The sequence below is a fragment of the Pinus tabuliformis genome, chromosome 7, assembly GCF_031772625.1.
Source record: "Pinus tabuliformis cultivar Carrire ecotype Pingquan chromosome 7, CPIR1, whole genome shotgun sequence".
NCBI lineage: Eukaryota > Viridiplantae > Streptophyta > Pinopsida > Pinales > Pinaceae > Pinus > Pinus tabuliformis.
In genome coordinates, this window is record NC_142293.1 from 148,024,587 (window position 1) to 148,050,993 (window position 26,407).

Consider the following 26,407-nt stretch of genomic DNA (forward strand, 5'->3'; position numbering starts at 1 on the left):
TAAATTAACCTTACTGTATACAATGGCTTGAAATTTGGTCGATATTAACCCATCTCCACAAAATATGGAACATCCCCATGTTGTTCATTTTTTACTTTGGTGCTACATGACTATTAGTAGCTTAATTCCTCATATGTAGCTTTTATTTTGTATAAGACATGGAAAGTGGTGATAAATGACTGTTTTCTAAAAAGATGGTGTAGAAAATATGGTAAAGGTATTAGTTTTTTTTTCTTTAAATAAAGAGATATAACTTTATATTATAAACAAAATCTGGTTTTGAGGCTAGAATCTTTTACAAAATTTAACTTCTTCTGATGTTGTATTGTTTATACATGTCCATAAAATTTATTTTATATACCTATGAAAACTTTTAACTACTATCTTATACAAATATTGTCCATATACCTTGTAATGAATTCCTAACATAGTGTAAATTTATAAAACATCAACAAAAGAAAGAGCAAAGTCCAAATTATCTGGGAGCTGAAGCTCTAACTTCAAGATCCATTTTTATCTATTCAACAACATCATCCTTATCCCTTGTTTCTCAATCAGTAGCATTTTGTGTCTTCTTCCTTGACATCTCCTCACTGATGTCCGGGTCATCCTAATGGCCCTTTCCCCCCTATAGAATTTTGCTTCCTTCTTTCTCAACCTATTATCCAAAACAACCAATTCATGCTCCATGAAAACCTACATTCTCTCAAATTTCCATTGTAGAATTCATAATTTTTGTCTAAAAATGCCAAATGTGCCCTCCTTTCCCTATCTTCCATGCCATTCCTTTCCCTCATGGCATCTAACATGTTCTCCACAAACTAACAATCTTTCCATCAAATGGTTCATCCTCTCCTACACATGCTCAAGGGATTTCATGTCACTGTCCACCATTGTATCTCTCTGTTGTAGCGAGACAATTCAGATAATACCTATTTCATCATACTTCACTACCTCTCTAGTTGGAATGTGTAGATTACAAAATAAGACATTCCTTTCTTTATTAGCAATGCATAGATATGATGTCCAACTAGTTCCTTGAGTTTTCCATTCTAGGACAATAAATTCCATATTCTTAAGATCCATGATGTTAACTTTACACTTATCCTTTGTTAAATGATAATGGAAATGGCCTATACAGATGTAATTAGACTGCCAATCCACTTTCTAGTTTAACGAACGAATGCATGTCGCCAAGATACGCAATTGTTGGGTTTTATTTCCAATCTAACACTCAATTAGCCATTACAAAAATCCACAACCATGGATGCCATTTTGCTCAAATTCATTAACAAAATAATTATTCTCTCAATTCATGGCAAAGGTAAATGAAATGTGGGGCCATGATCGTGCTCCATCTTCGCTAATCCAAGGTTGTTCATTTATTCACAAGTGCATCAGCCATGATGTTTAGTTGCCGATATAAGTGATAAAATTCAGTCTCCTTGAAATGCCTAATTTACAATACTATCCTTTGCAAAATAGGCGAGGGAGATTTGGAAAGGGTTCCCTTAGCTTGCTTTACCTATCTGATCATTATCATTGAATTACCAAAGATTGGTAACCTATAGATTCCCACCGCCAAAGATATTTCAAGACCTTGCCATAAAGTCACCCAATCCTCATGCTAATTGTGACTCTTTTTTATCATGAGGGTGAAAACTAACCCCTCCCACTCCTGCCAACCCTAGTAAAGGTATTAATTATTAGTTGAAAATGATGCTAATCTAGTAAAACAACACTCTTTCGACACAATAATCTTCACTTGGTTCAAATTTTGCAATCTCTTCGACATATTTAAAATATATTCTATAGGTCAGAATTATCTTTTCAACTTTGTTACCATTACCTTCTACGATTTAACCCTCACATTTTGATCATACTATCTTTCAAATTGAAACTTATTTGACCATAAAGAATCATGAATTTTCAATCTTGTACAAGTAGACCTAACCTTCATAGGCTCTTCAATTTGTTTAAATTCCAAAAAAAATCCATTTCTTCTTTCCAATTTATCACGACCTCCTCTAGATTGAAAATTTTAGGAAATACATGAGTTTTAAGTGTGGTTTTTCCACTAAAACCTCTAATCAATTTAATCATTTTCTCTTCCATGGTCACATGGCCTTGTAGTTCCTCTCTTGCAGTCTCCATCTTTCCTTCATCGTTAATGACATTTACTTGAGAAACACATCATGTTTATGTTTCTTTTGTGGCATCTATTTTGGCCAACATTCCCCCATCATTGCTATAAGGTCATCACATCATCTTTCTTACCTATTAGGCATTGCATGATCTCTTTCTCTCTACTCAATCTTTAAAATTCCCTTTAAGATAACTACAACCACTCTATTCTTGTTAACTCTCCACTTCCACACCATCTATGAGATCATCTACTCTTCTCTTTGATAGTTTTATCTAGCATTCTTCTCTTGTTGGAATTGTCTTCCACTCAAGAGTCATAATTACACGATTAACTCAGTCTAATACAACTTCATGCAATCCCCGTGGATTACAAATTAAAGTCACACAACATTAATATTCACACAAAACTAGAAATATGCAAATGCATTAAGTAAAAGTAGATAATATTACACATTGTTTGTTATCATTAAAAAACTATAACGAGGCTTTCACTACAATATCTAGATAATTTATTTGAGTCAATAGCCAATGCTCTCAAGTCTCATCACATTTACAAAGCCTATACACTGGTCTCTTGATTCCATAACAACTAATACCACCGAAAAGACCGATCAAAAGAGACATAAAGCCCTTTGTCTATTCACAAACTTCACATTTTTGTTTAAGCTCATTAAATTTTTTTACTTTCAACTACCAATTCAGATTCAAGCTATAATCCTTCATATTTTTAAAGTTTGCAAAATATAATTAAAATGTCAAAACTTCCTTAATTTCTAAAAATGACCAAATTTGTGTTTAAAACTTAATACATATATGCATGGGAAGGCTTAGAAAAATGCACGTCAAAATTCTTGCAATTTCTGAATTGAAAAAATAAAATTTGATGTTAGAATATATTTTTTTCATAGTGCTGAAAAAACCCATGTCTCAGCATTTTTAAATTTGTCTTTACTTGCTTGTTTCAAACCTATCAAGTCATCAACTTATGTAATTTTCACTCAAATTGACCAAAATTACACAGGTTTACGAAAATGCACAATTACAATTTATTTATTGATTAAATCAAGTGATTCATATTTGATATTGTTGTTTCTCATACCTCACTTCTCTACCTTTTCAAATTTTCAATTTGATAAAAAATATTAGTGCACTATGCAAAGATACAAAAATTGTTGAGATTAATGAAGAAATGTTTTAATGGAGTGATGGTTCAAATCGAACTTTAGATAGAGTGTTGTTTAAACTTCTCTAAATGTGTGTTTCATGTAAATATTTCTCATGTAATGAATTGTAACGCAGAGCGTGTTCTGCAAAGGTAGCTTTAAGGTGGTGTTCCACACCTGTGACCTGCTCAGGTTTGATTTAATAAATTTGATTTTGCTCTTTTTGACCTGGTATTAGAGCTTCAGGGCTGAGGATGGCCTGTAACCCTGAGTGGAGAGACCGACGCTTTTTGAAGGGAAATCAGTGCGGAATTTGGCGCGATAGTTGCGTTGATTCAGTTCTGGCCTTACGCCATTTTTTGTTTGAAGAATGGCGCGAGTGAGCCATTCTTCAAGCGCCCCGACCATTGTAGGAAGTATGCGGTGAAAAGGTTGCCATGGATTTTGTTTATTTGGAGTTGAATCTGTTTTGGATTGCTATAGGACTACCGAGGAGGAGGCCTCATTTTTTTCTGTGCTACACTGGCATTTTGGATCAGAGGTGCATGGAGGCTGTGTTGAAACATTGAGCTGTTGTGAGTGTTACCCAAGTCACGGTGGTATCGATTCAAATAGCAGCCACAGGCTAGATCGACGCCGGTGTGATCAGGAAATCGACAGGAGTCAGTGTGGCTGCGTGCTCAAATGCGTGGTCTCAAGCGTTGAAATCTAACAGGTCTTAGGCATTGAAAGGAGCAACGATCGGGAGGAAAGGGACATTACCGTTACTAGCGAACTGAGCCATTTTTTTTGTCTGTGCTAGTGTGCAGGAGGCCGTTAGTTAGGCATAGTTGACTGCGGAAAGATTTCAAGTGTGACCGCTGACTGCCGAGGAGGAGGCTGAGATTGTAGACACTCATACTGTCAAGTGTTGAATCTGAATCTAGACTATTTAATTCGAATCCATTTAGTTGAAAATAATTAATATTATTTTGTATTAATGGAGAAATGGTTACATTAGTTGTAACGTATCTCCTTAGCTTAGGATTTGTTCCTAGAGTTTAGGAGTATGTTTGCAACTACCTGATTTCTAGTGATGTACTTAATGATATAATTGTTCATTTGATGAATAGTAGAGTGAACGGAGAGAGTTCTCTTTGTTTCAGTGCAGTCTCCAGGTGCAGTACTCACCTGTGAGCTGTAACTCCTTCTTTTTCAATTCAAGTCTGATTTTTATCTTGGTATCAGAGCTCAGAGTAGGGACAGCCTTAATTTTTTTTTTAGGATGCATCATTGATTACAGAACTGTAGTGGGGGTAGGAGTATATAGAAGCATGTGTAGAATCAGGTGGACTGCAGTAACACCTGAAGAAGGGTCTCAGATGACTGATCATCTCTGAGCGCAAGAAAGGGTTGGCGTGGATTTGTCGCGAACAATCGCGCCATTTTTGAGCTGAAGCAGGAGCTGGCGCGGTTTATTAAGTAACAGTCGCGCCACTTGGCGCAGTTTTGAGAGAAATAGTCTCGCCAGCACGCCAGAAAGTGCTATTGGCACGGAAAATAAAGGATTATTCGCGCCATTTTCGTAAGACACGTCGATTTTGTTTCTGGCGCGGATCTTTTGCCTTCGAGTAGTGCTAGCCTCTTTCTCTTTGGAAGATCTGCAATTTTTGAGCAGATCGGCCTTGCCCGGTGGTGGCACTTTGGAATTTTAGATCTTCTCGGTGGCAGCAGATCAAATTTGCCCGGTGGTGGCGCTTTGAAATTTCAGATCTGCTCGGTGGCAGCAGATCGGATTTGCCCAGTGGTGGCGTATTGGAGTTTGTTGATCTGTTCGGTGGCAACAGATTAGATTTTCCTGGTGGTGGCACATTGGAGTTCCTGATCTGTTCGGTGGCAACAGATCGGACTTGCCCGGTGGTGGCGCATTGGAGTCTTTTGATCTGTTCGGTGGCAGCAGATCGGACTTGCCCGGTGGTGGCTCATTGAAGTGTTCAGTTGGATACAGTCCAATATGAATAACAGTATAGAATCGTATCTCCACGAGTCTGGCAAACTCGATGGATCGAATTTCTCCAACTGGAAATTCAAGATACAGACTTTACTTGAAAGTGCAAATGCATGGTCGATTGTTACAGGAAATGAGCTGAGATCAGGAACAGCTACACAAGAACAAGATTGGGATAAAAGGGAGACAAAAGAAAAGGTCATATTGAAGATGTCCATCAAGAACAATGTTATCCCTCATATTAGAGATTGTAAATCGACCGCTGACATTTGGGCGACGATTAAAAACCTATACAAGACACAGAATACAAACCATGTCTTGTCACTCAAAGGCAAGCTGTTTGCATTAAAAATGGAGGAGAATGAGTCCGTTGCTGGATTCATTGCTAGAGTCAATGACCTGAAGGACAGATTGGGAGCTATCAGAGAGAAAGTTTCCGATTCAGATCTGGTCACGCTCACGTTGAACAGAATGACTGATGAATACCAGACGTTTATCACAGGGCTGTCAGCAAGGGAGAAAGCCCCTGCATTTGAAGAGCTGACAGGGATCCTGCTACAGGAAGAAGAGCGACGACAAAATTTGAAAACTCAGAGCAATGACCTTGCTCTGATGGCAAAAAGGAGACAGTATAGAGGGAAGCAGCATCAACAACCGCAGCAGCAACAGCAGAAAGGAGCCAACACATTTCAGAAGAGACCGTTTAAAGGTATGTCTGCTAATGATTTTCCCATCAAGAAATGTTTTTACTGTGGAAAACCTGGTCATCAGATTAAAGATTGTTATAAGAGGCAGGCAGACGAAGGAAGAAACAAACAGAGAAAACATAAGGGTTATTTGGCTGAGGAAGAAGAGGACCACAGCCACGAACTTCGACTATTTACAGTCGATTGTGCTCTTTTAGCTTCAAAGGGAGATGAGGACGACATATGGTATGTCGACTCTGGCGCATCCTCACATATGACTGGTAAGAAGGACTGGTTTGAATTTCTTGAAGAAACTTCATGTGGGTCGAAAATCTATTTAGGAGATGATAGTGGATATGAGATCAAAGGACATGGTGACATTCCTGTAAAGTTACCTAGCGGTGACATTAGACACCTTAAAAATGTATTGTATGTTCCAGGAATTAAGAAAAATTTGGTCTTTGTCTCAATGATTACTGATCAGGACATGCAAGTTCAATTCTTTAAGACTAATTGTGTCATTAAGGATAGCCAGATGGAAACAGTTGCAAAAGGAGTGCACGTGGGGAGCCTGTATAGACTAGATGCAAAGAGTATGCCACAGCAAGCAATGGTTGCAGCTGGATCAACAGTCGAAGATCTCTGGCATCAGAGATTCGGCCATCTTAATCTGCAAGACCTCATCCTACTTCAGAGAAAAGGTATGGTTGATGGACTCCCTGTTTTCCATAATGTTAAGCTGGATTGTGATGGATGTGCATTAGGGAAAATGCATAGAGAAGAGTTCCCTTCGCATGTTAATAGAAAGGAAAGAGATATTTTAGAACTGGTGCATACAGACATTTGCGGACCTATGCAAACTAGGTCATTAGGAGGAGCATATTACTTTCTCTTATTTACAGATGATTGCACTAGATTTTCATGGATATACTTTCTGAGTAAAAAGAGTCAAGCCTTTCAGTATTTTAAAGAGTTTAAATCCATGGTAGAAAACCAGACAGGAAAAAGGATAAAAATTCTTCGCTCAGATCAAGGGGGAGAATACAGGTTGGGAGAGTTCATGAATTTCTGCAAGCATCATGGGATTGTGCAGCAGTTTATAGTGCCACACACTCCACAGCAGAATGGAGTGGCAGAATGGAAGAACAGAACTCTTATGGAGTGTGCGAGGAGCATGCTTCAAGGTAAGGGTCTATCAAATGGTCTTTGGGCAGAAGCTATTAACACTGCTGTGTATTTAAAGAATAGGAGTCCTACTAGATGTTTAGGCTTCAAAACCCCTTTTGAAGCATTGTTTTGATTCAAACTAGCAGTTAGTCACTTAAGAATATTTGGGTCAAAAGCTTATGCTCATATACCTAAGGCAGATAGGAAGAAGTTAGACCCCAAAGCCCTGAAATGTATATTTGTTGGATATGGCACTGAGTTCAAGGCATATAAGTTATTTAATCCTGTGACTCACAAGGTTTTTGCAAGCAGAGATGTCATATTTCATGAACAGGTTGAAGAAGGAAAGGAGGATTCTAACAGTGATTGCCACATTCCATTGCTAATAGAAGAAAACAGTGAGGAAGATGAAGAGTAGGAGCAGAAACAAGAAGAAGAAGTAATAGATAATGTAATCAATGATGATGCAAGCCCAGAAAACGCTGAAATAGATAGAATTGAGGTAAGTCCCCTACCAAGGAGATCAGGTAGGAAGACTCGATTATCATCTAAATTGAGAGACTATGCATTAATGTCAAAGATTGTAAACATTGTAGAACCTGTAAATTATGAGGAAGCAAGTAAATCTAATGCATGGAGGGCTGCAATGCGTGAGGAAATAGAATCAATAAACAGAAACCATACTTGGGATTTGGTTGAATTGCCTGAAGGTAAAACCCCCATAGGATGCAAATGGTTGTATAAACCAAAAATAAATGCAGATGGGAGTATAGAGAAATTTAAAGCTAGACTGGTAGCAAAGGGTTACTCACAGCAAGAGGGTATAGATTTCGATGACACCTTTGCTCCTGTAGCCAAATTAAACACCATTAGAATGCTTATTTCCTTAGCAACAAAACACAAATGGCAGCTACACCAGTTAGATGTTAAGTCTGCATTTCTGAATGGTGACTTGAAGGAAGAAATTTATTTAGTATAGCCTCAAGGTTTTGTGAAAAAGGGACAGGAACATCTTGTGTGTAAATTGAAAAAGGCACTCTATGGTTTAAAATAGGCACCCAGGTCGTGGTATGAGAAAATTGACTCATTTTTTATTCAGCGTGGCTTTCATAGGAGCTTGAATGATCCAAATCTATATACCAAGTTTAATAAACAGAGGCAAATTATTTTGATTTCTTTGTATGTAGATGATATGATCATAACAGGGAATGCTAACAATCTGATCAAAGAAATCAAACAGCAGATGTCACAAGTGTTTGAGATGAAATATCTCGGAAACCTTCATTATTGCTTGGGATTGGAGGTGTGGAAAGACTCTGGACAAACTTTTCTTACACAAGGGAAGTATGCCAGAAGCTTGCTGGAAAGGTTCAGAATGGAGCAGTGCAGATCAGCAGCAACACCATTACAGCAGAATTTAAAGTTGAGCAGTGACGATGGTACTAAAGAGGTGGATGCCACTATGTACAGACAACTAGTTGGCAGTTTGATATATCTGACTACAACTAGACCAGATTTGGCATATTCTGTTAGTGTGTTGAGCCAGTTCATGTCAAAACCACTCGAAAGTCACTAGGTCGTAGCAAAAAGTGTGTTGAGGTATCTTAGTGGTACTAGTAATTATGGCATTTTGTACACTAACACTTCTGATGTTATTCTAGCAGGTTTTTCAGATTCCTATTGGGCAGGTAACTTGGATGATCGAAGATCTATCATAGGTTACGCATTCAGCATTGGATCCGGGGTCATAGCATGGAGCAGCAAAAAGTAGAGTACTATAGCTCTATCTTCATGTGAAGCTGAGTACCAAGCATTGTGTGCAGCCACATGTGAAGCTATCTGGTTGAGAAGACTTCTCAACGAAGCAGGAGAAGAGCAGAAAGAATCAACTATTATCAAAACTGACAGCCAGAGTACCATCAAGCTTGCACACAATCCAGTCTTTCATAAAAATACCAAGCATATCGATACTCAAGTTCATTTTGTTCGAGAGAAATTACAGTCAAAAGAGATATGTGTTGAATATTGTAAAACTTGTGATAACATGGCTGATATTTTTACTAAGCCTCTTGGGCGTGTAAAGTTTGAATTGTTTAGAGGGATGCTAGGAGTTCAGGATAATCCTTTCTCCATTAAGGGGGGAGTTGAAAATAATTAATATTATTTTGTATTAATGGAGAAATGGTTACACAAGTTGTAACGTATCTCCTTAGTTTAGGATTTTCTCCTAGAGTTTAGGAGTTTGGTTGCAACTACCTGAGTTCTAGTAATGTACTTAATGATGTAATTGCTCATTTGATGAATAGTAGAGTGAACGGAGAGAGTTCTCTTTGTTTGAGTGCAGTCTCCAGGTGCAGTACTCACCTGTGAGCTGTAACTCCTTTTTCAATTTAAGTCTGATTTTTACCTCATTTTTGGATTGTTGTCGCAATAGTGGGAGGCTGAGCTGTTGTTGATAAATGGAGAAGGAGCTTGAGGCCGAGCGGAGCCATTTCTTTTTTGTGCTGCGGTTCAGGAGGCCGTCGTTGGTGCGAAATTCCCGGGAAATGCGTAGTCGATCTGCAGATAAATTCAAAATGTCATAAAGTGAGTTAGGCTAACCTTTGAAATTATCATTAAACAAGGAGTCATCACGCGAGTGCGTTGGACAATGGGCATTGAATACAATAGTTGAAACTGAAATCTTGAAAGTTCTGGTTGGAAATTTTTTCAAATTAAGTTCTTGATTAAAGTATTTTAATTCTTTAACTAAAAAAAAAGGAGGGGCTCTTTATTTGATAAAGGGGGGCGATTTTATTTTTTAAAGGAAGGAATTGAAGTGATATTTAAAAAAAGGGGAAGACTTGGGCTCAGTTTTTTGTTTAGATTTGGCATTTGTAGTAGTTTTGAAGATCCGGGGTTATTTTTTAATTGCTAGGGTTGAAGTTTTTTTTATTCATTCAAGATGAATAACCAGTTAGCAGAAGCATATCTTAATGAGAATAATAAGCTGGATGGATCCAATTATTTTGGTTGGAAATTTAAGTTGTAGACCTTTCTTGAGGGACACAATGCATGGACAATTGTGAATAATGATGAGGTGAAGCCAAACCTGGATGCAGGAGGAACAACAACAACAATCCAAGACCGGGACAAGTAGGAGACTTAGGTGAGAATTCTCCTGAAATTGTCGGTCAAAGATTGCGTTATTCCTTATATCCGTTATTGCAAGACTGCACCAGAAATCTGGAAGACGCTCAAGGATCTCTATGAGGTCAAGAACACCAATCGATTGTTGTTCTTGAAGAGAAAGATTTTCTCCATAAAGATGGAGGAGAATGAGACAGTTGTAGCATTTATTTTGTAGATCAAGGAGCTCAAGAACAAGCTGGGTGATATCGGTGAAGCTGTGTCAGATACAGATTTGGTCACGATTACCATGAATGGTATGACTGATGAGTATCAAATGTTCATCACTGGCTTGAATGCAAGAGAAAAAGCCCCCATGTTTGAAGAATTGTCAGGGATCCTCATGCAAGAGGAGGAAATGCGGCTAACTCATAAACCTTAGAGTTCAGATTTGGCCTTAATGGCGAAGAAGAAGCCCTTCAGAGGAAAGCCAAATGCAGCACAGAAGATCAGTGCAACCCCACAGAGAAAGATGCCTCCACCTCAAGGTACGTCTTTCAATAGAAATGACTATGCAACCAAATGTTTTTATTGTGGTAGAACCGACCATATAGCTAGATATTGCATGAAGAAGAAGTTCGATGAAGGCTGGAAGAGACATAAGAAGCATGTAGGTCATTTTGCTGATGAGGAACAGAGTCAGAACCTTAGACTATACATATTTGACGTTGCGCTTTAGGCTAAGGATGATGAAGCAGATACTTTGTTTGCTGACTCAAGTGCATCCATCCACATGACAGGGAACAAACAACGGTTTGAAGACTTCAAAGAGACTAGCAGTGGAGAAAACATCTATCTTGGCAATGATAGAGGGTACCAAATCAAAGGTTATGGTAATATTCCTGTTGTTTTTCCTTATGGAAATACTAGACATATCCATAATGTAATGTATGTACCCATGATAAAAAGAATCTGATCTATGTTTCTACTATAACTGATCAGAATTTCAAGGTAGAGTTTTATAAATCATATTGTGTCATTAAAGACTTGTTGGATTGTGTTGGCTTAGTGGGGTTTGACCCAAGTTCGGAAGTGATTTAGCTAAGCAAATCCCGATACTACTAGCCCTTTTGGCAATAGTCCGTGGAGCGTGGACTGAGGTCTCACCCGAAGTAGTATGGGAGAGTGCTAGAACCATGTTTCCGCACCCTTGGGATGTCTGATGGGCTTCTAGAGGTTCGCGGTCTGACCTGTCTCTGCGCGCACTTGCGATCCCTTCACGACTTGCGGTGCGGCTTTCACGCAGCGCTACTTGGGGTGCGACCTATATAATACCCAAGTTCCTCACTCATTAACCACTTACTTAACTTGTGTGTGTAAGATTTATGGTTATTACAACATATTCAACATTCATATTAATGTGCGCGATACATAAAGGAATATAAACATAAAGAAGATAATGCACAACAATTACACAGAATTAGGAATCGACTTCTCTTTATTAGTTTTCTGTCCCAATTACAGACTCAACTTTGCCCTATGCACTCAGCTGCAGGGGTCCATGCACTCAGCTGCAGGCTCTACTAGGCCTCTGCGCACTCAGCGGCTATTGAGCTATGGAAAATGTATGAATTTGTCATTTATTTCCTTATCTTTTTCTTTAATCATAACTCCTTTATATTCTAAAATGGTAATATATCAAAGAATTATATTGAAAACTAGGGAGTTATTCATCAATGCAAATTAGTTAATTATTGTCTTTTTCCATGCAGGAAATAGAAGAAATGGAAAACTACCATTTTGAAGGAAAAGACAAAATAGAGTAACTGTTGTTCCTTCACCAGGAAGTTGTATCCAGACAAGCAGATCAAGATCGGAGCGCACAGTTAAGGATAAGAACGGAAAATCGTAGCATCAGCGCAAGAAGATAGGGTTGACTGGAATTAGAAGATGGAGTGTATCCCTCAGGATCTGTTGATCCTGAGGGATTGATGTTTTACAATCTATCTGTTATTTCTTGTTTTATCCGCTTGGCCATTATAAAAGGGACAACACTTGTAAAGATTAGGGGTCAATCATCGATCATTCATCATCATTATTCAGAACTTACTATTGTATTTTCACTTTGATCATCGACTCTCGTTGATTAAAATAGAGTATGATTGGCTGTAAACATTTTCGCATATGATTAATACATAAGTCGGTTGTTGTTCCATTCTTTTATACTGAAGTAGTCCGGCGGTGCTTCACTAGCGGCTAAGGGCCCGGCCCTGGTGGATCCACTTGCTATTCTGTACCATTACTTTACAATCGCAGTCGTGTGATGGTTTGGTTTGATTCTGTTTATTTGAATCGCATTGCTTTATTGTTCCTTGTTTCAAGAGTTTATGAATTGTTTTATTGTATATGCTGTAACTGAATCGCGTTGCCATTCCTTTTCATCATAATAAGATTATTACTCTCTGCAAACTATATTGTTATGCTGTTCATTTCAATTATAAAGCTTCGTTGTTCATTCCAGTAAACTGACTTTGCTGTTCATTACAGATTGTTGTTCATTTCTACTAAATAACATTGTTGTTCATTTCTTTTCTGCAAGTATTTGGTTTTTCCTTTTAGCATCATTACAGTTAGCGAATTTATTCCATTCTCTATTAGTAGCATTGTTGATTTAATTCCTTCTCATTTTTAATCAATCTGTTAGGCCCCTATACTACTAGTGTAACCCCTTATTGTTATTAGTACAACCCACTTATTATATTGATGTACCCATGTAGTGCCCATATTGTTACTATTGTGCCCCATAGAAGCCCACTATTGTTATTATTGTGCCCTTACATTATTATTGTTATGTCGGCTCTGATTATGTTATGACCCCTTAGACTCCTATATATAGAAAGGAGGTCTTTTCATTTGTATCATCCAAGAATTGCTCATTTATGTAATGTAAAGGAGGTTGCCCCATCGAAGAGGCTGAATTCTAAGGTGTCGATCTCTCGTTTCTATCTTTTCGTGAGCTGGTTTCATAACATTTGGTATCAGAGCTTTGGATTCTAGGGTTTCGCTGCTCCAAACAGGTCATCGCGGCATTTTCGCTATAACCTTTTTCTATGACGTTTCAGAAGCTAAAAAAAAAAACCCTTTTGAGAAGAAATCATGCTTAATTTTGGGACCAAATTTCATAGCTTTTCGCGCTATATTTGTGGAGATATGATCTGAGGAAGTTGGTCTTTTTGCAGACTCTTGAATTACATTCCAAACAGGTGACCTGGGGAAAATCTTCATAACTTTCTCTCTGAGCATCAGATTGAAATTTTGTAAGAAGTTACAGAAATATGACGGACTGTAGTTTCTTGTAGATAGTTTTCAGAGCCAAAGGTCAAAACGGTCACTTGTGGCACGTCGTACAAGTTAGCTCTACTGAACTAGTCTATAATCAGGTCACTGTGGGATATTGTGCATAACTCTTCCTTGGAGAATCCAATTTGGATCAGACTGGTGGCATTGGAAAGAGGACACAGAGAGATACTAAAAGTCGCAATTTCAGAACTTAAAGATCCGAAAGTACAGAGTTACAGTGGTTTCAAGATCGAGCTCCTAAAATCAAGAAAAAGCAAGATGAGGAAGTTTGATGGCAAGGATCCGGTAAATTGGATACTTCAGATAGAGCAATATTTTGATCTACATGGTGTACCACTGTTACAAAAGGTATGTATTTCATCTTCATATTTAGAACTAGATCAATTTTTATGGTATGAAGGGCTTTGTTCTCGTAAAAAACTTGTTACGTGGTCAATTTTCACGGAGGAAATGATAGCACATTATGAGGATACAAAGAGCAACACCTTCTTTAGAGCAACATCACAACAATTGGAAAGAGTAAAAGGGCTTTGTGACATAGTGGAAAGCAAAATTATGGAAACCAGGAAGCATACCCCTCACAACTATAAATATGGAAGTGTTGTTTCTCTTATCCTTCCACAACCTATAAGGGTTAGATCACAACAATTGGAAGAAAAAAGAGAAGAAGGGCTTTGTTACAATTGTGATAACAAATGCACTAAAGGTCATAAGTGTGCTGAGAAAAAATTATTTTACATAGAATATGAAGAGGAGGAAGAAAAGGATCAAGAAACATCAAAAGAAGAAGATATACGCCAGGACGCCACCCCAGAGAAACAAGAAATGAATCAGACCATATCTTGTAAAGCATTGGCAAAAATTACCACTCCTCAAAATCTCAAGATAGAAGGACATATCAAGAAGGAAAAGGTGCAAGAAGTGAAAGATCACGTCGAGAAAGAAGAAATGAATCCAACCATATCTTGTAATTCATTGGTCAAAATTACCACTCCTCAAACTATCAAGATAGAAGGACATATCAAGAAGAAAAATGTTCAAGAAGTGAAAGATCACATCGAGCATCAAGAAATGAATTCGACCGTATCTTGTAAAGGATTGGAAGAAATTACCACTCCTCAAACTCTAGAGATAGAAGGACATATCAAGAAGAAAAAGGTTCAAGCAATGAAAGATCACATCGAGCATCAACAACAAGTTCTCCAACTTTTAAAGGATAACGCCACTTCGGTGCAAAATCAAACGAAACAATAGGTAGATCAACATCGTAGTGAAAAATGTTTTGATGTAGGTGATTGGGTATTTTTACTTCTACATCTCAAGCAAGCTATTTATGATAAGGAAATTTTGGCAATACTACATGCACTTAAAAAATGGCGACCTTACCGAATGGGAAGACTCTTCAAGGATGAGGATGTGGAAACATTGCTTTGTGCTATTTCTATTATCCAACCAGATTGGATAAACGAAGCAAGGGATGAATGGAAGAAGGAAGAAGAAGTATGGCCACTTATTCAAAAGTTGCAAAGATCCCAATTCAAACAATATTACCAGAAATTGAAGAGGAAGGAAAAATCATATTGGAACCTGGAGCAGTCACAGAAACAAGAACCCGACAACTACGAAATTGATCAATTTCAGAGTATCTCATCAAGTGGAAGAACTTACCCGCTGAAGATTCCATATGCGAGGACAAGAATTTTATACAGAAGCATCAAGAACTACTCAAGTGTTGAGGACAACGCTTTTTGAAGGAGATGGGCATGTTAGGCCCCTATACTACTAGTGTAACCCCTTATTGTTATTAGTACAACCCACTTATTATATTGATGTCCCATGTAGTGCCCCTATTGTTACTATTGTGCCCCATATAAGCCCACTATTGTTATTATTGTGCCATTACATTATTATTGTTATGTCGGCTCTGATTATGTTATGACCCCTTAGACTCCTATATACAAAAAGGAGGTCTTTTCATTTGTATCATCCAAGAATTGCTCATTTATGTAATGTAAAGGAGGTTGCCCCCTCGAAGATGCTGAATTCTAAGGCGTCGATCTCTCTTTTCTATCTTTTTGTGAGCTGGTTTCATAACACAATCTCTTTAGTGTGGAGTGTGAGATCAACAACTCTAAAGAACATTGGCTATTACTGTCAGAGTTCTTAGATTGAGGATCTTGTTTATGTTTGATTTCATTTACATCAGTTGACAAAGGAAAGAGTTATTGCTACTGCATCCTTTACTGATAATTGCTGTTAATTTCTTAAGTGAATGAGTTAGTTTCAAAGCATTGAGTTTCTTTTAATTGAAAGTAGGTTTTATTTCAAGCATCCGTTTACTCTTATATTTGAAGCACTGTACTGCAAATTGGAAACATTACTCTTGGATTAAATTGCCACCTCAGACTGAGTACACTTTTGAAATAGAAAATAGTTCCTAGATTGATAATTAATGTAGGATAAATAGGAGTTAAAAAGACACCTTTTATACCTCAACAGATACAGAGCCTCTTCCTACTACTACAACCCAAGACACTTCAACTTCTATTCTAAGCTCGAACCATTCCTTCGCTACTCTCTCTGTCCTCTTAAATCCCTTTACAACTTAGAGCCTCGCTCTATTTATACAATCCCATGGTCCGTGGACCATGGGTAGGACGACTTTACACTAACTTACAATACAATGTTTAGGGCGGACAACCTTATGACTCAATTGTACACTTCGCATTCTGCGCCCACAATTTGCGGAGTTTTACACCATCTTTGACCAAAACTTGGGCTTTGAGCTCTAAAACCTGCTGTGGGGGGATTCCATGCCCACAAGCCCCCAACACAATCATCATGACTCGTCCTGAGTCACTCTGATGGTGCGGCAATCTTGGCACGGAGCCCCTCCAACCAATCCTATGCTGCGCCGAGGTCCACAACGCACTGTTCTGCAGTCTATTGGATCTGCTCCACTCTTTCGGCCGAATTCTTGCTATCAGGGACAAATCCCTATCTTAGAGCATGCATCGCCTTCATCTATCCGAGCTTTCCTTCGATGTCTATAGTGATGAGGAAGGCCTCGTCAATCCAAGGCTAGATGTGTGCTTCAAGGACTGCCTCTTTCTGTCGCGCGACATCCACCTGTTCCTTCAATGCCTTTTCCTGCTGTAGCTTCACAAGCCGTTGGGTCAGGACAATTGTCTGTGTCGTTCCATGCACACTATCATACTGCACTTGAAGCTCCCACACCTCCGTTTCCAAGCGCTGTATGTTGGGGTCCTCCTATAATGAAGTGAGGACTGCGAAGGATTCTTCCAACATAGTAGTGCAGTTCTGTACTACTTGTCCTATTTCCTCCAGCCCTTTTTGAATAGTGCAGTGTGCCGTTCCCTAACTTCCGGGGGCATAGAGGACTGCGCCTTTAATCGCAGCTCGACAATCTGAAGGTTGAGGTCCAGCTGTACCCTTGTTGCTTCCTCCTTTGCCTCACGGAATCCACTGGCTAATTTGTGGATTCACACTCCAACTGGTAGGTTTGTCATGATTTCTAGCTCTGGAACGCGGCGACATGCTTCCTCTACCATTTTCTCTAGCTGCTGCTTCTATGCAAGCACTTCATCGCGCTGGAGACTAAGCTACTCAATGTTGATTCTCTATTCACTGAGCATCTGCACTGCACGTCCTTCCCTAGCGCGGAGTTCTGCTGTTGCTCCGTCCTGCAGTTGATATAATGTATCCCGCAGAAGGGCAACCAAGTTTAGGCCAAGTCCCTTGATCCTGCCCACCACGACTTTGTCCTCCTCGCTTTCCGCTATTAGCGCTCCTTCCGGCAGCACTATGGTGTTGGTTATTCTTGCGTGCAACAGCTACTCCACTGTTGATGTATCTGTAGCACTGTAGGCGGCTACTGTTCCTTCATGTGGGGCTTGTGCCTGAAGTTCTTACAGCTGCACCCTTAGGGCCCCCAACACATTTTGTTGCTCCATCATAGCTTCCTGGGTGACCTCACGAACAGTGTCACCGATGTCATAGAGGTCACCCTCTATCAATGTAATGGGCTCGATGTCCAATTTGGAAGCTTTGGCCTTCTTTCATGGACTTGACCAGTCCGTGACGTGCGACTATTTCAGTTGAGTGGACGTTGTGCTCGGGTCCGCACCTTCTACTATATCTGGTCCTTGTCCTGTAGACACATCCTGGCCTCCTTCCTCCTATGTCGCGGTGGCCCCTGTTTCTTGTGCTACTGCTGCTCTTTCGGCGACCTTTGCCTGTTTTGCGGCTGCCTTTGCTGCTTCGTGGGTGGCCCTTACCTCCGTGGCCACTTGTTCATTGCACCTCTACTGGGCCAACTTTGTGACACACAACTTGGTTGCATCCTTCTGCTTCTGTGCTACTGTTCTATCCCTTTCTGCCAGATCTGGGGCGTGCCACTCGGCAGGCTGTGAGTCGAGCAGGAAGAAGATGGCATCATCAATTGCGATGAAAGGAAGCATGGTCCAATTCTGCGTCGGATCCTTATGCGCCTTGATATATACATTGTGCATATCCACCTTGAAGTTTGCAAAGCTCTGCAAACTATTGTACGCTGTGGGGGATAGGCGTTGCCTTTTGTTAATCCACATCCAGATGCTCGCTTCCATGAGCACCCAGAATATCTTAGTCTTGCGGATCCACGTGGCATCCTTCGTAGCCTAGAGCAACGCATATTTTGCAGCCTCTAGTAAATCTTGTTCAATATGAGGGAATGAGATGTCCTCAGGCAGTTCCCCTGTCACCAGTAAGATAAACAAGAGCAACCATGCATAGTGGAAGGTCTTGCCCTGCTCCTGAGCTTCCTTACAGTTGGTCAGGAATTCTTCACAGAGGAATTTGGCTGAGTTGAATTGGACCCCCTTCACGCATTGTTCTCGCCAGCGCAACAACCGGCGCTAGTACCTCGTCTCTGCAGCATTTTCTCATCACCTTCTTGGCCAGCAGTTGGGTGGCTATGCACACCCCTTTGTCTTTAATGCTACTGATTACGTAGCCTCTCTTCTTCTTTTACAATTTGTACTTCTTCTTCATGGTGTCTACGAGTGCCAAATCTCCGCTTTTTGCCAGCTATCTCCACGGGGTCCTTTCCCTTACTGGGAAGTCGAGAAAGCCTATGGATAAGCTCCACTGTGATGGGAATAGGCTCCTCTAGCCTTAAGTACCAATCATTCACCACGAAAAGTAGCTTCCTGATGACAAAGATCGTGATAGGTGCGCGGTGAAAATGCGAAATCCATAGTAGGTGGAGTAGCCCAGCCTTCTCCACACCGCGCAACCATTTTTGCAGCTCTAGTGCTGTAACTGACCCCTCCTTACTCTATTTCATGAGGTTCTCCATCTGTAAATGTGGGAACTTTTTGCTGTCTGTGAGGTCCCAGTCTTAAAATTTCATTGTGGGCATGCAACCCAGGGTCGAGCCCTCAAACATAATTCCATCTGGGAGGAGTGGGGTTTGGAGTGCACTCTTAGCGGCATCCAAATCCTTGGGTACCTTAGCTTTCCCTTTCCATAGAGGAACGTACTCAGGCAGTTTTGATGCAGCGCGCACCAGTTGGATGTCTTCTTCCATTTCTTCATCTGCCTCTATCTCCTCTACAAGAGCCAGGATGTCCTCCTCCTCATCATCTGTCTCAAGGTTGACAACCTTACCCTTTTCTTCCATGGAAAGTTTACCAAACCTCGAATTTCACGGGGACATGCGCACTGGTCCTACTACCTATTTAGCCTTTTGGGCCTTGGCGTCCGAGGTGATTTCGGAATTTCCGGCGCATACCCACCTGCACCGTAGGGCTCTGTGCGACTTCCTCGACGGTACTCTCTACAAAATCCACACCTCTCCTGGTAGTTGTCATCTTGTTTGAACTATCTGTGGTTGTTTGTGAACTTGGGGGCTCAAATACCGCTTGGTGCTCAACACTCTGTGCTCTTCGTAATAGCTCAAATCTCAAACGAACAAGTGTTGTCTCATGGCTAGCCTTGGGAGTTTTATAGCATCTTTTGAATTTGAATTTGACCGTTCCCCCCACTTCTAAGTCATTAATGCATTCTTGGCGGCAGATCGTCCCAAATCTAGCTCTTAATTCATGTCTTAATTGCTCGCCACCCGCTCCCTTTTGCCTTAAATTGGACATCTCGTCATGAATAGTGATGTCAATGGTTACTTCCCAGTTGACCCGTGCAGCAGCGTAGCCCCCTGTGCGCGGGTGCGAACCTTGTACGATGTTGATTCTACGCGCACCTCCTTCATCGCGCAATTCCCAAACAGACTCTTTTAGACTCCCTCGCTCTCCTTCAACTGTGTGGAGTGCTGATATTGTGCTCCCTATGGCTAGTCAGGTGGTCGCACCATCTGTGCGAGACTTCAATTCGCCTTCCAATATAGTCCGTGGACACTCCTCAGTTATCCTTGCAACACCCGGCACTGCGTGTTCTATCTTATGTGGTGCACTTCCCTTGTTACTGCATTTGGTAAGGTGCGGTCTCAGCCATGGTAACAGAATCACAAATTCTCAGCGACAATCTTCCAATGCAGTGGTATGACCATCCGTATCTTGCCTTGTGATCCTTGGTTTAGCAACGAGACATGCTTGCGTGACCTCGTTTTCTTGTCTTTTGATCTCAACATCCTTCAACATGCTTTTCTCCTTCAATCGTACCCAATCTTCTTCGAGTTCGTGAAATCTAAAGTTCCCTCATTGAATGGCTTCCTGAATCCTTATTGGGTCATCCTCGCGTAGCTGCGTGATTCCTTCGTCTTGGTCTTCACACGCTTTCATAACTACGGGGGCTATTACATGTGGATTCCTTTTGGTATTCCCTTAAGAAATCTCAAGTTCTACTTTGTTGCGCACCTTTGGAATAATATCCGCACTCAGGGTTTTGCACATGGTCCTATAGGCCCATCGAATCGTTGGCACGCGCAAGTCCCAATCAGTTTGTCTCGCCTGGTAAACCTTGTTCAGTACTCCGCACACCCTACCAAATGCCTCGTCATGGAGAATTGGTAACGCGCGTCGCCCTTCCTGCTACTGTGGTTTGTTTCGATTCTCTAGGCTATGCACTTGTGCGGATTGTACAGCATATGCCTGTACCCATCGGGAAAGGTGGGTGCACAAGTTGTTCCACCCCAGCTGATTGGATTTCATTCGAAGTTGGGGTTTCCAAACTATAGGCGCATCATCCTTCTGCATCCGCGTCGGTCTTCAAAAGTTCCTTGATGCATACCCCACCATCGTGCGGGTGTTGCGTGCAATGCCCACTTCAGCGCATCGAACCGCTGCTGTTCTAGTACCACACTTTTGAATTTACTCAGAAATCCTTCCATCGCTATCAATCCATCATATGTCGGCAACTCCCTTGACTTTGTTGTTATGCGACGTAATGATCTAATCATCATGTTGCAGTTCAGTGTTGTTACTTCATGTAGGCGATTCTGCCATCGCTCTATCTCTTCATCTGAATCCGAAGTATAGGAGCTTTCGCGCTCCCACAAAATCCTTCCATCAATAGTTGGATTCACCCAATCCTCTCCTTGTGCAATTATCTTGTAGATACAGTCGAGATCGTCATCACTATCATCGTCGCGCACTGGTTCAGTGTATCGTGCTCCTTCGGCTAGATCCAGTGGTACTACTACACGTAGTGACTTTTTCTCAAAGGTCATTTTGCACTTCTTCAGATTTATGACTCCATTCATATCGGTAGCCCAGTCTATTCCTAGTAGTGTGAGATAGGGATTGTTGTCATCGACAATCTCTATCACTTCAAAATCTGCCTGCGCGCTCGCGCCTTCAATATCAACTGTCACCCCTTGCAATCTTCCCATGGGAAAAATCTTCTGTTGGTTCACCATTCATAACTGAATAGGGGACCATTGTAACGTGGGTCTGCCCATGCATTCCCATGTTTGCTTTGGTAACACATTCGCGTCCGAACCCAGATCCAGGATTACTTGATCCATTTTGTACTCACCTATTTGCGCAGTCAACCTCATCTCCCTTCTTGTGCGCAATGCATGCTTTCCCAGTTTTCGAACCACGCACAGTTCTCCTGAGCCCGTGCACCTAGTGATAAGTTCCTGTAGCCCTTTGACTGCCTTGCTATTGTGCAACAGTTTCATGCATGTCTCTAGAAAGGTAGTGAGCATTGTAGGATCCATCCCTGGTTCTAGCTGATCCTTACTACCTGAAGTGGAGGCCTCCGTGACGCTCTTATTAGCTTCTATGAATGTCTCCTTCGCGCATTCTAAATCAAACTTGTAAGAGCCTTGCGAACCCACACGATGTCTTCTCGCTGCTTCCCTTTATCATCTCCCGTTGTAATACCACTCCTGAGCATCATGTTTAAATTTGGATCTTCTTCGCACAGTTTAGACCTCATCATTTGTAAATTCGGGGTCGGAGGGGGCTGGAGTAACCCCTTTTCTCCCATCTTTGCTATCAACAAAGGGAAATCTTCCGCATCATGATAAAACTGATTACAATACCAACATGATATCCTAGTCAGGTTCGTATAATCGCAGACATTATGCCCTGGCCCTATGCAATTATAACAAATAATCTGGCTGCGACTCCTTCCTGGTCCCATTCTGCCTCGACCCCGACCGCGCCCCTGAAACCCAGCGTGCGCCATCCCTACATTTGGGTTGAGGGCTTGCGTTTTAGCTTGCACCCTATAGGCAGGAGTTCGATCCATCATTAGTTCATAGCTTCAGCAGGTGCGTTCGTCATGGCCTACCGACCTGCAGAAATTACAAAACAATTGCTGGGATGTTTGCATATACTTCTGCAACAGATGAAAATTATCCATGGTGTGTTCTCCTCCTATAATGGTAGATCGTGCACCATAATGTAGATGTCGCACTTGGTCCCGTCTGAGCCTCCGGTCTTAATGGCATTGGCCCTCCCCCTATCAAGTAGTTCGCGAACACCAGACAATGATGTTTGTCGTGGCCATGGCCTTTGCATTTTATGCACCATACTTCCTCGCGTGCCTTTGGCTGAGGTGCCCTATCCTATTTCAAGCTCTACATTTCCAGACACAGATTCTATAACTGCGCGTGGATCTATTGGACTCCCAATCCAGGGTCTTGTATAGGGGTCTCACGCAACCTCATTTCCATCTCCAATGCTTCGGCCTACGTGGAAAGTTTTTGTTGCGACAACATCGTCCTTAAGTGTGGCGTAAGTGAGGCCACAAACCATGCGCGATGCTGTGCATCCGTTAACATCATATTGGCTTCACGGATTGTACTCTTCAACCATTGGTGCAGATCCCAGGGGGTCTCGCCCAGGAGCATCGCGATCTCCTTAAACTGATGATTGATTACGTCTCTGATTTTGGCCTGCTAAATTCCTTGTTCAATGCGATCTGGATCTTTGCAATTCCTACATACGGGTGGTCATTAGAATGCTTGATATACCACGTTAATGTGCGATCCTACAGCACGCTCACCAGCATAGCCTTTTTAATATTATCATCCATGACGCCCTATGCTTCCCATACTGCACTTACCATGAACCAGAATTGGTCCAGATATTCATTCCCTACTCCTATGAATATTGGTAGTTTGATCGTGCTCGCCATACTGAACTGTGGAGGTGGCAGAGGTGGAGTAGGTGGAGATGGAGGTGAGGGGGGTGAAGCGGGTAGCGGTGTGGGTGGAAGTGGTAAATGCAGAATTTGCTGCCTTATCAAACTGACCGTGCTTCTCGGATAAACCTTCACAAGTTCCTCCTCGCTTTCCCATGGGGGTGAAATTAAGGGACTGTTTTCCAACTCATCACTACTTCCGCTTCTATAGATCTTTATGCTTCGCATAGTCCCAAACATTAATTTATCCACATAACTCGCTTTTCACACAATAGCATCTTAATCCAAGTGTTCAAAGATTTAATATACTTACCTCGCTGTCCCTTGAGAAAACGTTGCTCGGCCTCACTGTAGCTAACAGCCGTGTCTACCACGAACTCAGTGATAAATCCTCCTATTATTCAGTCGAGCTAGTGGTCCACAACTCACGCTATCCTATCTTCTAAGGCTTCTAGTCTGCACACTAGTTTCGGAGTCCACACTATTTGTTTGTCGAGCCTACACCTTCCCTGGCTGTCTGCTAACTTTGTAATCCACTCATATAGCTTATATGGAAAAGATGCAAAGAAAATTTCGTGGATTTCAGTGTACAAGTAGCGATCCAACCATTGCTCCTTAGATACTCACGGATTTCTATTTTCTTGTGCCACGAACTCGTGAATCTTCTTGTACAACCACTCTTCAATTTTTTTCTTTGTAGGGTTCCAATGGCACGACATCAGACATCCTTTATGCTGATCCTGATCCCAACAATGGAACCATTTGTTGGCTTAGTGGGTCCTGACCCAGGTTCAGAGGTGATTTAGCCAAGAAAATCCCGGTACTACTGGCCCTTTCGGCAACAATCCGTGGAGCGTGGACTGAGGTCTCACTCGAAGTAGTATGGGAGGGTGCTAGAACTAGGTTTTCACACCCTTGGGATGTCTGATGGGATTTTGGAGGTCCACAGTCTGACCTGTCGCTGCGCGCACTTGCGATCCCTTTGCAACTTGCGGTGAGGCTTCCATGCAGCCCTACTCAGGGCACGACCCATATAATACCCAAGTTCCTCGCTCATAACCGCTTACTTAACTTGTGTGTGTAAGATTTATGGTTATTACAACATATTCAACAATCATATTAATGCGCGCAATACATAAATGAATACAAACATAAAGAAGATAATGCACAACAATTACACATAATTAGGAATCAACTTCTCTTTATTAGATTTCTGTCCCGATTACAGACTCAACTCTGCCCTGTGCACTTAGCTGCAGGGGTCCGCGCACTCAGCTATGGACTCAGCTGCAGAGCCTCTTCCTACTACTACAACCCAAGACACTTCGACTTCTATTCTAAGCTCAAACCATTCCGTCACTACTCTCTCTATCCTCTTAACTCCCTTTACAACTTAGAGCCTCGCTCTATTTATACAATCCCATGGTCCGCAAACCATGGGTAGGCTGAATTTACACTAATTTACAATACAATGTTTAGGGTGGACAACCCTATGTCTCAATTGTACACTTCGCACTCCAAGCCCACAATTCGCGGAGTTTTACAACATCTTTGACCAAAACTTGGGCTTTGAGCCCCAAAACCTATTGTGGGAGGTTTCCATGCCGAACAGATTGTATGAAGCCTATTGCATCAGGTATTCATGTGGGAGGATTGTACAAGCTAAATTTAAAAAGCGCACCACATTAGGCATTAACATCATCTGCCATGACTACAGTGGACTTATGGCATCAGAGGTTCGGCCATATTAACTTCAATGATCTGCTGCTTTTATAGAAAAGAGGTATGGTCGAAGGTCTTCCTGTTTTAAAACCTGTTCATATTGATTGTGATGCATGTGCACTAGGAAAGTTGCACAGAGATGAATTTCCTATGAATGTTGATAGAAGGAGGAGAGATATACTCGAGCTGGTACACACAGAATTATGTGGGCCTATGTAGGCAAGATCATTAGGCATTGCATACTAATTTTTATTGTTTATTGATGATTGTACTAGATTTACTTGGGTGTATTTCCTCAGGAAGAAGAGCCACACTTTTGAATACTTCAAGGAGTTCAGAAGTATGGTTGAAAAGTAGACAGGTAAAAGCATTAGGATTCTTCGCTCAGATCAAGGGGGAGAGTACAAGAAAGCTTGTGTCCTCAAATACTGCAAAGATAATGGGATACAACAACAGTTTACAGTACCCCACACTCCTCAACAGAACAAGTTTGCAGAGAGGAAGAATAAAACCCTTGTGGAGTGTGCTCGTAGTATGTTAAAAGGTAAGAATATTTCTAATGGTTTTTGGGCTGAAGTGATTAATACTACAGTATATCTAAAGAATAGGAGTCCAACAAGAAGTTTAGATTTAAAAACTCCTTTTGAAGCTTTATTTGGCTATAAGCCAGCAGTTAAGCATTTGAGAGTTTTTGGCTCTAAAGCCTTTGCTCATGTCCCAAGGGAAGATAGAAAGAAACTGGATTCAAAGGCCATAAAATGTACTTTTGTTGGGTATTGTACAAAATTTAAGGCTTACAAACTATTTAATCCCTCTACTCATAATTTTTTTTTTCGAGCAGAGATGTAGTGTTTCATGAGCAGGTTAATGATGGAAACCATGGGAGTGCTAATGAAGAATAACACGTGACATTGTTGGTGGAAGAAGGAAGTGATGAATCAGGTGACAACAATGAGCAAAAACAACAACAATAGTAGGAAGGGAAAGAAGATGATGTAGCTATCAAGCCAAGTCTAGAAAATAATGATCAGACAAGGTTTGAAGCTACCCCACCACTCAAGAGATCAGGCGGGAAGGTTCAATTGCTAACAATATATAGGGAAAATTCTTTTATAACTAGTATAATGAATGTTTTGAACCCTCTAGTTATAAAGAAGCCAACCAATACAGTGGATGGAGGGCTGCTATGGAAGAGGAATATGAATCAATCCTCAAAAAAAAAACTTGGGATTTAGTTAAAATACCTAAAGTAAAACAACCCATAGGATGCAAATGGCTGTATAAGCCTAAATTTAAAGCAGATGGGAGCATGGATAAGTATAAAGCTAGGCTGGTTGCAAAGGGTTATTCGTAGCAAGAAGGCATAGATTATGATGAAACATTTTCCCCTGTAGCTAAATTAAACACAATCAAAATGATAATTGCTTTAGCTACCAAACATCATTTGATGACTCACC